The sequence below is a fragment of the Schistocerca gregaria genome, chromosome 5 (genome assembly GCF_023897955.1).
Source record: "Schistocerca gregaria isolate iqSchGreg1 chromosome 5, iqSchGreg1.2, whole genome shotgun sequence".
Lineage (NCBI taxonomy): Eukaryota > Metazoa > Arthropoda > Insecta > Orthoptera > Acrididae > Schistocerca > Schistocerca gregaria.
Window position 1 is genome coordinate 171,874,837 of NC_064924.1, and position 11,518 is coordinate 171,886,354.

The 11,518-nt window shown below is 44.2% G+C and overlaps 1 protein-coding gene across 1 annotated transcript in view; it reads right to left on the reverse strand.

Annotated features, from left to right (window-relative positions):
- The window catches only part of LOC126273084 (cytochrome P450 6k1-like), a 71,496-nt gene extending 64,281 nt beyond the window's left edge, over positions 1-7,215 (reverse strand). Inside the window, exon 1 of the mRNA XM_049976498.1 lies at positions 7,150-7,215. The gene's annotated coding sequence lies outside the window, so the exon portion shown is untranslated. The remainder of the gene's footprint in view (positions 1-7,149) is intronic.
- Between the last annotated feature and the right edge of the window lie 4,303 nt (positions 7,216-11,518).

The window sequence follows — 11,518 nt, forward strand, 5'->3', positions numbered from 1 at the left end:
GTGCCACAGACATGCACCATAACAGTCACTCCCATTTCGTCCTCTTCCGAAGAACGTTACATCAGTTCACCCATACGTGTCGCAGCCACAAGAGAAACCATAATCCGTTACATAACCACAGGCCTCCAATATATCATCACTTTCGACGACCTCGTATCCTCCAACAAGTAATAGCTGGTTCTTCGGTATTCCATCTTAGTGCCACAGACATGCACCATAACAGTCACTCCCATTTCGTCCTCTTCCGCAAGAACGTTACATCAGTTCACCCATACGTGTCGCAGCCACAAGAGAAACCATAATCCGTTTCATAACCACAGGTCTCCAATATATCATCACTTTCGACGACCTCGGATCCTCCAGCAAGTAATAGCTGGTTCTTCCGTATTCCATCTTAGTGCCACACACATGCACCATAAAAGTCACTCCCATTTCGTCCTCTTCCGCAAGAACGTTACATCAGTTCACCTAAACAAACCCATAGGTGTCGCAGCCACAAGAGAAACCATAATCCGTTTCATAACCACAGGCCTCCAATATATCATCACTTTCGACGACCTCGTATCCTCCAACAAGTAATAGCTGCTTCTTCCATATTCCATCTTAGTGCCACAGACATGCACTCTAACAGTCACTCCCATTTCGTCCTCTTCCGCAAGAACGTTACATCAGTTCACCCAAACAAACCCATACGTGTCGCAGCCACAAGAGAAACCATAATCCGTTTCATAACCACAGGTCTCCAATATATCATCACTTTCGACGACCTCGTATCCTCCAACAAGTAATAGCTGCTTCTTCCGTATTCCATCTTAGTGCCACAGACATGCACTCTAACAGTCACTCCCATTTCACCTTCTCCCCATCTAGAAACCCTTTTGTAATCTCAGTCCCTTCTCAGCCAACGCACCATCACTGCCATCAAGCGCTAGCTCCCCATCATAATCACAGCTACATCTTATTCCTTTATTCTAACCCATAGACTACATACATCACACATGCCGAATTCACTTCTCCAATACACTCGCGTACTTTAGCCACACATGTCGAGCCTCCTTTTGCAGTATTACACTTCCATTCACCCGATGTTTCTTAGCTAGAGTTCTTCATATAGCCACTGGAAACGACCCTCAGTCTAAACACAGCACCTCCTGCATCAACACCATCTGCTGTATAACAGCTCCAAATGCATCATTCTCGAAGACATGTATCACTACATCTTAACTACCTCAATGTTATCTTTGTTGTGTGGCCTTCAGTCCGAAGACTCGTTTGATGCAGGTCTCCAAGCTGCTCTAGCCTGTGCGAACCTCTTCATCTCTGCGACCCATATTTTTCCGTATCTGCTTACTCTATACATTTCTTGGTTTCCTCTAAGATTTTTTACCCTCCACGTTTCCCTCCAGTACTAAATTGGCGATTCCTTGATGTTACAGAATGTGTCCTAGCAATTGAGCCTTTCTTTTGGACAAGTTGTGCCACAAATTTCTTGACTCCCCAGTTCCATTCAGTAATTCCTCATTAGTTACTTGATCGACCCATATAATCTTCGACATTCTTCTGTAGCACCACATTTCTAAAGCTTATATCTCTTTTTATCTAAACTGTGTATCGTTCATGTTTCACTACCATACACGGCTACACTCCAGAAAAATACTTTTAGAAAAAACTTCCTAGCACTTAAATCTATATTCAATGTTAATAAATTTCTCTTCTTCAGAAGTGCTTTACTTGCTAGTCTTCCTTTTATATCTTCTCTACTTCATCTGTCATCAGTTATTTTGCTGCCTTAATAGTAAAACCCGTCTACTACTTTAAGTGTCTCGTCTCCTAATCTGATTCCCTCAGCATCGCCTGATTTAATTCGACTTTTTTTGCTTTTGTTGATGTTCATCTTACATCCTCCTTTCAAGACTCTGTCGAATCCGTTCAAATGCTCTTCAAAGTCCTTTGCTGTTTCTGACAGAATTACAATGAAATCAGCAAATATCATAGCTTTGTTTCTTCACCTTGGACTTTAATTTCTACTCCAAATTTCTTTCCTTCACTACTTGCCCAATATAAAGATTGAATAACATCGGGGATAGGCTACAGCCCTGTCTCACTACCATCTCAAGCACCGCTTCCCTTTCGTGCCCCTCGACTCTTATAACTGCCATATGGTTTCTGTACAAACTGTAAATAGCCCTTCGATCCCTGTATTTTATCCTTGCTGCCTTCATAATTTGAAACAGAGTATTCCAGTCAAAACTGTCTAAAGCTTTCTCTACAAATACTTAAATGCAGGTTTGGCTTTCCTTAACCTGTCTGCTATCATAGGGCCAGTTTTCCCTCGAGTGTTCCAACTATTCTCCGGAATCCTGACTGACCTTCCCAGAGGGTTGTTTCTACCAGTTTTTTCATTCTTCCGTAAATAATTCATGTTAATACTTTGAAACCATGACTTTTTAAAGTGATAGTTCGGTAATTTCCACGCCTGTCGACAACTGCTTTTTTTGGAATTGAAATTACTAGATTCTTCCTGAAATCTGAGGTTATTTAGCGTGTATTATACATTTCGCACACCAGATGAAAAAGTTTGTCGTGGCTGGCTCTCCCAAGGCTATCACTACGGCTAACTGAATATCGTCTTCCAGGGGCCTTGTTTCCTCTTAAATCTTTCAGAGATGTGTCGAGTGCTTCTCGCAGTGTCATATCTCCCGTCTCATCTTCATCTGCATCCACTTCCCTTTCTATAACGTTGCTTTCAAGTTCGTCTCCCTTGTGTAGACCCTCTGTGTATTCCTTCCACCTTTCTGCTTTCCTACTTTGCTCAGAGCCATTTGCACCAACGAAAAGTGTATGATCATCCATATGAGTGCTAAAAGGAACCCGTTAAAATTCGCTTACATGATAAATCAGTCAAGCCGTAAATTGAACTAAGTACCTAGGAATTACAATTACAAATAACTTAAATTGGAAAGAATACATAGAAAATGTTGCGGGGAAGATAAACCAAAGACTGCGTTTTTGGCAGAACACTTGTAATAGATCTACTAAAGAGACGCTTATTCGTCCTCTTTTGGAGTACTGCTGCACGGTCTGGGATCCTTACCATATAGGATTAACGGAGTACCTCAAGAAAGTTCAAAGAAGACCACCATGTTTTATGTTATCGTGAAGTAGGGGAGGGAGTATCACTGACCTGATATAGGATTTAGAGTGGACATTATTAAAAGGAAGGAGTTTTTCGTTGCGGCGGAATCTTCTTACGAAATTTCAATCACCAGCTTCTTCCTCAGAATGCGAAAATATTTTTTGACGCCAACCTAGGTAGGGAGAAACTATCATCATAATAAAATAAGAGACATCAGAGCTCGCACGGAAAGGCATATGTGTTCGATTTTCCCGCGCGCTGTTCGAGAGTAGAATAACAGACAATTATTGTGAAGGTGGTTCGATAAACCCTCTTCCAGGCACTTAAGTGTGATTTGCGGAGTATCCATGTAGATGTAGATATAGATGCAGATGTAGGTAGTGCACATGTTTAACAGCAGCAGAAGAAGATTGCGTTCCTGCCTTACATCCTTTCTAATCGAAGCACTTACACTTTGCTCTTCCACGCTTATTGTTCCCTTTTGGTGTTGTCGATATTCTATATTACTTGTCTGTATCAGTGGGTATACAATTATAATGAGCTGAAAGAGTTTTTAATAACTGCCCAGCAATTGTGAAGATGATTATGACTGAAGTTTAAAGGGAGAGAATATCTGGATTGAGCAGTATCTCAACTGACATTGGTAGGAAAGGAAACTGGATGTGACATTTATGAAAAATACAAAACGGTATTGTATTTGCAAGAAGCGATTTACAAACACTTGTAAAACATACGTCAGAAAGGTGGGTAGATTGTTTGTATCTTTTTCTCTGACTTGGGGCCAGTTTATTATATCGTTAACAGTTCCAAACGAAATCACGGCCGCCCAGAGCAAAACGTAGTATTTAGCTGAATGTAGTAATCAGCGATAAACATAATCAAAACACGTGATCACAGAATATCTGACAGTTACGAGGTACTCGCTCGGATACTCCGACTCCCGGTGTCCGGAAAATTTTGATCAGAAAGAGTATTTACCTGCTACCGATTCGCTTTCTTTCAGGTAATGAATCAACAATAAAGAAGAAAAGGAAAAGAAGAATCGTACTACGAGTAGTAATGGCATATGAATTGTGAACCTGTGCTCAATCCTGCAAACACTGAGGAACTGACAGTTCAGGCCTTTCCTGTTTTTGTCCGTGAGCACCTGATACTTTGAGGACGCACACAAATTGGTGAGCATCACACACCATTTTTAATAACCGATGTCCCTTTGACCATAGATGACTGATGCAGACACTACATGCAAGAGCTTAGAGAGTTTTACACAAGATGCTGTTAGCTTATACTGTTATATCATGTCTTTTAGGAATATTTCATACGGCGTTAGTAATGTGACACCATGTAATTCGAGTTATATTTACTTAACGCTTGTCCCTTGAAAAAAATCATTCTCCAGCCTGAGTGAAACTACCTTTTTGGGCTTCATACAGTCATTAGAGAGGAAAAATGTCATATTTCTGAAAGTGTTTCAGAGGACGCGAGGACTGATGTTACCAAAATCGCCACGAGAGTGTATGGCTCCTTAAGCAAACAAACAGTAACAGGTGGCAGAAATGTAGTAAATGCGTAAATACTAATGGCAAACTTATTCTGCGAATTACATTTGCTGAGGAATCGACAGGTTTGCACAACGAAAACTACAACAATTCAAATGTTCGTATGTGCGCGTCTGAAGAACCTAATGCTTTTGTTGAAAGAAATACTGAGTGTGCTATCTCAGTTAGTAAGTAAGGGAGGCCTCACTGACAGCCAACATGCAGATCCAGTTACAGTGGATGACTTTAGTGTATTTAGTAGGATTGTAAGTAGGCTGTTTAGGTTTTTTATTGGTAACGCCGCCGCCACGTAGCGCTCTGTATAAAAATCACTGGCTGTGCCGTGTGCAGTCTGTGGCTGGTTTGCATTGTTGTCTGCCATTGTAGTTTTGAGCAGCGGCAGCTGGATGCTAACAGCGCGTAGCGTTGCGCAGTTGGAGGTGAGCCGCCAGCAGTGGTGGACGTGGGGAGAGAGATGGCGGAGTTTTGAAATTTGTAAGAATTGGTGTCATGAACTGATATATATATTATGACTATAAATGTAAATACATTGTTTGTTCTCTATTAAAATCTTTCATTTGCTAACTGTGCCTATCAGTAGTTAGTGACTTCCGTAGTTTGATTCTTTTAGTTAGCTGGCAGTAGTGGCGCTCGCTGTATTGCAGTAGTTCGAGTAACGAAGATTTTTGTGAGGTAAGTGATTTGTGAAACATATAGGTTAATGTTAGTGAGGGCCATTCTTTCGTAGGGATTTTTGAAAGTCAGATTGCGTTGCGCTAAAAATATTGTGTGTCAGATAAAGCACAGTCTTGCACAAGTTTTTCTAAGGGGACGTTTCAGGATACGTACCGTAATCGTTATTAAAACTCATAAATAAGTGAGATAAATGAAAAGTACTTGTTGACAGTGGTGGTAAGTTCACTACACGTGGGATAAATAGAGCCATTAAGTCATATTTATTCAATCCGAACAGACTCGCCCTAAGGCAACCATTTGATTCAGTATTTCAAATTGTCGTTAGTGGATACAAAATAGCGCAAGACACTTATATATGATGATTTTGAAAATTCGTTCCTAAGCAGCACAAATGATGGAGAAGCGTTTAAACAGCTTCTGAAAACGACAGCTGACTAATCGAGTTTCTAAAAACAAGTACTTGTGGTAAAGACGTGAATGATATCACTTCAAAACATGTGACTTTTCGGGAAATATTTTTCACAAACAGTTTCTCAAAAACAAGGAACAAACACTGTGTAAACTATAGTTGACGGGAGTTACTCACATTTTCAAAATACATGTAGATTTTTAAGTAATGATGTGTCTTCTTCTAACGTTTACCCTACTGGGTGTAGCTTTTTCTGTACCGCGTGACAGAAAAGCTGCATTGGCTCAAACTCTAAATCTGCACATTTCACAAAACCATGATAATGAAGCAAGTAATCGCGACGAAGGTAAGTTGTGTTTAAAGTAACACCGATGGAGTTTATTTATAGCTCTATTCCCCCTTCTTAGTTGCTGGTGGTGATGGTTACTGTTTAACGTCCCGTCGACAACGAGGTCATTAGAGACGGAGCGCAAGCCCTGGTGAGGGAAGGATTGGGAAGGAAATCGGCCGTGTCCTTTCAAAGGAACCATCCCGGCATTTGCCTGAAACGATTTAGGGAAATCACAGAAAACGTAAATCAGGATGGCCGGAGACGGGATTGAACCGTCGTCCTCCCGAATGCGAGTCCAGTGTGTTAACCGCTGCGCCACCTCGCTCGGTCTTAGTTACTCTACATCGCAATGTAATCTGCGTGAAATGCTCAGTATACGACGGTTCATAAGTTAGCATCGCAATTTCACACTGGAATAAATGACTAGAATTACCACCGCAGTCGCGCCTATGACTAACCGTAGCACTCAGCTTGTGACGTCACTGCCGGCCGGAGTGACCGAGCGGTTCTATGCGCTACAATCTGGAACCGCGCGACCTCTACGGTAGCAGGTTCGAATCCTGCCTCGGGCATGGGTGTGTGTGATGTCCTTAGGTTGGTTAGGTTTAAGTAGTTCTAAGTTCTAGGGGACTGATGACCTCAGAAGTTAAGTCCCATAGCGCTCAGAGCCATTTGAATCATTTTGTGACGTCACTCGATGCAGTTGCAGGCCCGCTCTCACGTAGGCCTCGGATAAACTCGCCGAACCCCTTACTACTATTCAAGAGGAATACGGCGTGTTCCAGTACCGGCTGGCACTTTATCCACCTCTCTTGTCAACATAAATAACTCCAATATGACACTGTGTTCTTCACGTACTCACCTCACCCATCGAAACGATTCAGGAATTTATCGGAAAGGAAGCCCATTTTTCGAGGCAATACGCAAAACGAAAAGTAAAGGCAACAAGCAAAAGACAGTTTGTCAGAATAAGACCAGTAACGGCTGTCAGAAGGCGAATGCGTCGCCCGGGAAATTTACTTCAGTTGCACGTACTCACCGCTAGGCTGCTGGCGTCGACCGGGCCTCTTCTAGAATGTTGACGACTAGGCCTCTGTTGAGGCCGACCAGCAACTTCGCAATCAGAATTACTTGTGGTTTACGTACGTATCTCCGAACCAACCTGATACGAAGGCGTCAAGGTCAGTTTTTGTATTCTTATCAAACACTCTTATACGGCTATCACGAATACCTCTCACATCAAGCACTCTCCATACGACAAGATATTCAAATTGTTATCTAGCTCTGAAGCTGCGCTATTATCGTGCAAGTGTGTTCCTACAGATTTCACTGAAGCCTAACAAATAGCATCGCGATAACTGAAAAGTCACTGGATCAGTTAATTCAGCGTTGTGTAAACAGTCCCTACAACAATTAGGCACATATTTTGTAGGATGTTGAATTTATGCTCACGATTGACATCAGTTTTTGTGGGAAAAAGCCTGCAGAGTTGGGACGCTAAACTATCCGTAGCGACGAACAAGTCTCCTACTCCTCATTACTGATGTAAACTAACACCGCAGGTACCCAATGTAGACCATGGCAGTACTGCTTCTTTGCCTCTTCACCTCCATACTCTGCACTGAATTCCAAGCGAGGCTGCGTTGATGGTTACGACACTGGACTCATATTCGAGGGAATTGGGCTTCATGTAACGACCCGGTAAACAGATTTAAATTATCGGCGGTTTCCCTAAATCGCTTAAGACAAGTGCCGGGATGCTTCCTTTGAGAAGGACAAGACCTATTTCTTTCCACATCCTTGTCCTAACCGACCTTGAGCTCAGCCCCTAAAGAGCTCATCGCCAACGGGTCATTAAAAGTTAATGTTCCTTTCTTTGATGTTTCCTTACTTTTTTACAATGGTTTGGACAGCCAATTAACCCAGGCTCTTGTGTTTGTGGGCAATGCTCTTATCTGCAGAGCCTCTCTCCCAATGCTAGTTTAAAAAATTATGGAATACCGATTATACCTTTTTCAGTTTCAACATATTGTTGGTGCAGGATTAGCAATCTTTTTAATATTTCACAAAGTTTTTAATAACTAATGTGTCACAGATGCAGTAGATACGTTAGTCGACTAGTTTAGAACCAATTGGTTCAGTCTCAAGCCTGGCATACCGAGGTTGTACTGAAAGTGCCTGATCTTAATAACAAACGCGAAAATGGCAATGCATGCTTTATAAAGAAAGTGTTCTCAGATGGCTGCCCAATTAACACCTGCCTCCTCAAGCGCGGCCCCTCCCGCCGGAGGATCGAGTCCTCCCTCGGGCATGTGTGTGTGTGTGTTGCTCTTAGCGTAAGTTAGTTTAAGTTGTGTGTAATTCTAGGGACCGATGACCTCAGCAGTTTGGTCCCTTAGGAATTCACAAGCGTTTGAACTCCTTAGCAAGTCAGAATCTACACTACTGGCCATTAAAATTGCTACACCAAGAACATGAGTTGCTACAGCCGCGAAATTTAACCGACAGGAAGAAGATGCTGTGATATGCAAATGATTAGCTTTTCACAGCATTCACACAAGGTTGGCGCCGGTGGCGACACCTACAACGTGCTGACATGAGGAAAGTTTCCAACAGATTTCTCATACACAAACAGCAGTTGGCCGGCGTTGCCTGGTGAAACTTTGTTCTGATGCCTCGTGTAAGGAGGAGAAATGGGTACCATCACGTTTCCGACTTTGATAAACGTCGGATTGTAGCCTATCGCGATTGCGGTTCATCGTATCGCGACATTGCTGCTCGCGTTGGCCGAGATCCAATGACTGTTAGCAGGATATGGTATCGGTGGGTTCAGGAGGGTAATACGAAACGCCGTGCTGGATCCCAACGGCCTCGTATCACTAACAGTCAAGATGAGCGGCATCTTATCCTCATGGCTGTAAAGGTTCATGCAGCCACGTCTCAATCCCTGAGTCAACAGATGGGGACGTTTGCAAAACAACAACCATCTGCACGAACAGTTCGACGACGTTTGCAGCAGCATGGACTATCAGCTGGAAGACCATGGCCACGGTTACTCTTGACGCTGCATTACAGACAGGAGCGCCTGCGATGGTGCACGAATGGCAAAACGTCATTTTTTCGGATGAATCCAGATTCTTTTTACAGCATCATGATGGTCGCATCCGTGTTTGGTGACATCGCGATGAACGTACATTGGAAGCGTGTATTCGTCATCGCCATACTGGCGTATCACCCGGCGTGATGGTATGGAGTGCCATTGGTTACGCGTCTCGGTCACCTCTTGTTCGTATTGACGGCACTTTGAAAAGTGGAAGTTACATTTCAGATGTGTTACGACCCGTGGCTCTACCCTTCATTCCATCCCTGCGAAACCCTACATTTCAGCAGCATAATGCATGACCGCATGTTGCAGGTCCTGTACGGGCCTTTCTGGATACAGAAAATGTTCGACAGGTGCCCCGGCCAACACATTCTCCATATTTCTCACCAATTGAAAACGTCTGGTCAATGGTGGCCGAGCAGCTAACTCGTCAGAATACGCCAGTCACTACTCTTGATGAACTGTGGTATCGTGCTGAAGCTACATGGGCAGCTGTACCTGTACACGCCATCCAAGCTCTGTCTCAATGCCCAGGCGTATCAAGGCCGTTATTCCGGCCAGAGGTGGTTGTTCTGGGTACTGGTTTCTCAAGATCTATGCACCCAAATTGCGTGAAAATGTAATCACATGCCAGTTCTAGTATAATATATTTGTCCAATGAATGCCCGTTTATCATCTGTACTTCTTATTGGTATAGCAATTTTGACTGACACACACTACCTCTTCGCTTTCTTTTAGCTGTTTAATGTTGTTGTGTCAGCCCTATTTGGTGCTACTCACGCTGACACCACACCATGTGGCGTCCAGTTTCCTGTGAACTACTATGGGAGCTCTGGCAACATGCTACCGCTCTATCATTTATTTCCTCCACGTTGGATGGATGGATGGGTTGGGGGAAGAGACCAAACAGCGAGGTCATCGGTCTCATCGGATTAGGGAAGGAAGTCGGCCGTGCCCTTTCAAAGGAACCATCCCGGCATTTTCCTGGAACGTGCCACCACGTTGTTAATATATTATGTTACTTTATCTACACTCATACTCATAGCATAGGTACATAGGGAACACACGCGACACAGATCTGTAAGTCCACGGTATTGGTGATAAGTTGGGAAAACCGTCCCGAAACACACGTGCTACAAAACGCCACTGTTTCCTGCGCATGTACCCCGACGTCGATATGGTACATGATCACCATGCAAGCATACACAGGCAGCACAGTGGGTTGACATACTCTATATCAGGTTGTCGAGCAGCTGCTGGGGTTTAGCCTCCCATTCTTACACCAGTGCCTGTCGGAGCTCCTGAAGGGGTTTGAAGAGGTGCAGCGATACGTCGACCGAGAGTAGCTCAGACGTGCTCGATGGGGTTTAGGTCTGGAGAACAGGCAGGCCATTCCATTCACCTGATATCTTCTGTTTCAAGGTACTCCTACACGATGGAAGCTCGGTGGGGCCGTGCGTTATCATCCATCAGGAGGAAGGTGGGACCCACTGCACCCCTGAAGAGACGGACATACTGGAGCAAAACGACGTCCCAATACACCTGGCCTGTTACAGTTCCTCTGTCAAAGACATGCAGGGTTGCCCATACCATCAAACCACGACCTTCATTCAGGTACCTTTCAAGTACATTAAGGGGTTGGATCAGGTTCCTGGTTCGCGCCAAATGAAAACCCGGCGAGAATCACTGTTCAGACTATACCGGGACTCATCCGTGAACATAGCCTGGGACCACTGTTCCAATGACCAAATACTGTATTCTTTACACCAGGCTTTACGGTCTCTCCTGTGACCAGGGGTAAGAGGAATGCACCTTGCAGGTCTCCGGGCGAATAAACTATGTCTGTTCAGTCGTCTGCAGACTGTGTGTCTGGAGACAACTGTTCCAGTGGCTGCGGTAACGTCCCGAGCAAGGCTACCTGCAGTACTCCGTGGCCGTCTGCGGGCACTGATGGTGAGATATCGGTATTCTTGCGTTGTTGTACACTGTGGACGTCCCGTACTGTAGCGCCTGGACACGTTTCCTGTCTGCTGGAATCGTTGCCATAATCTTGAGATCACACTTTGTGGCAGACGGAGGGCCCGTGCTACGACCTGCTGTGTTTGACCAGCCTCCAGTCGCCCTAGTATTCCACCCCTCCTAACGTCACCAATATGTGTTCTTTGAGCCATTTTCAACACAGTCACCATTAGGACGTCTGAAAACGTCTGCACACTTACGCGCTGGACCGTACTCTGACATGCTTCAACACACCTCTCCTTATGTGGACTCCTGCCAGCGCCTCCGTGTGACGACCGCAGGTCAA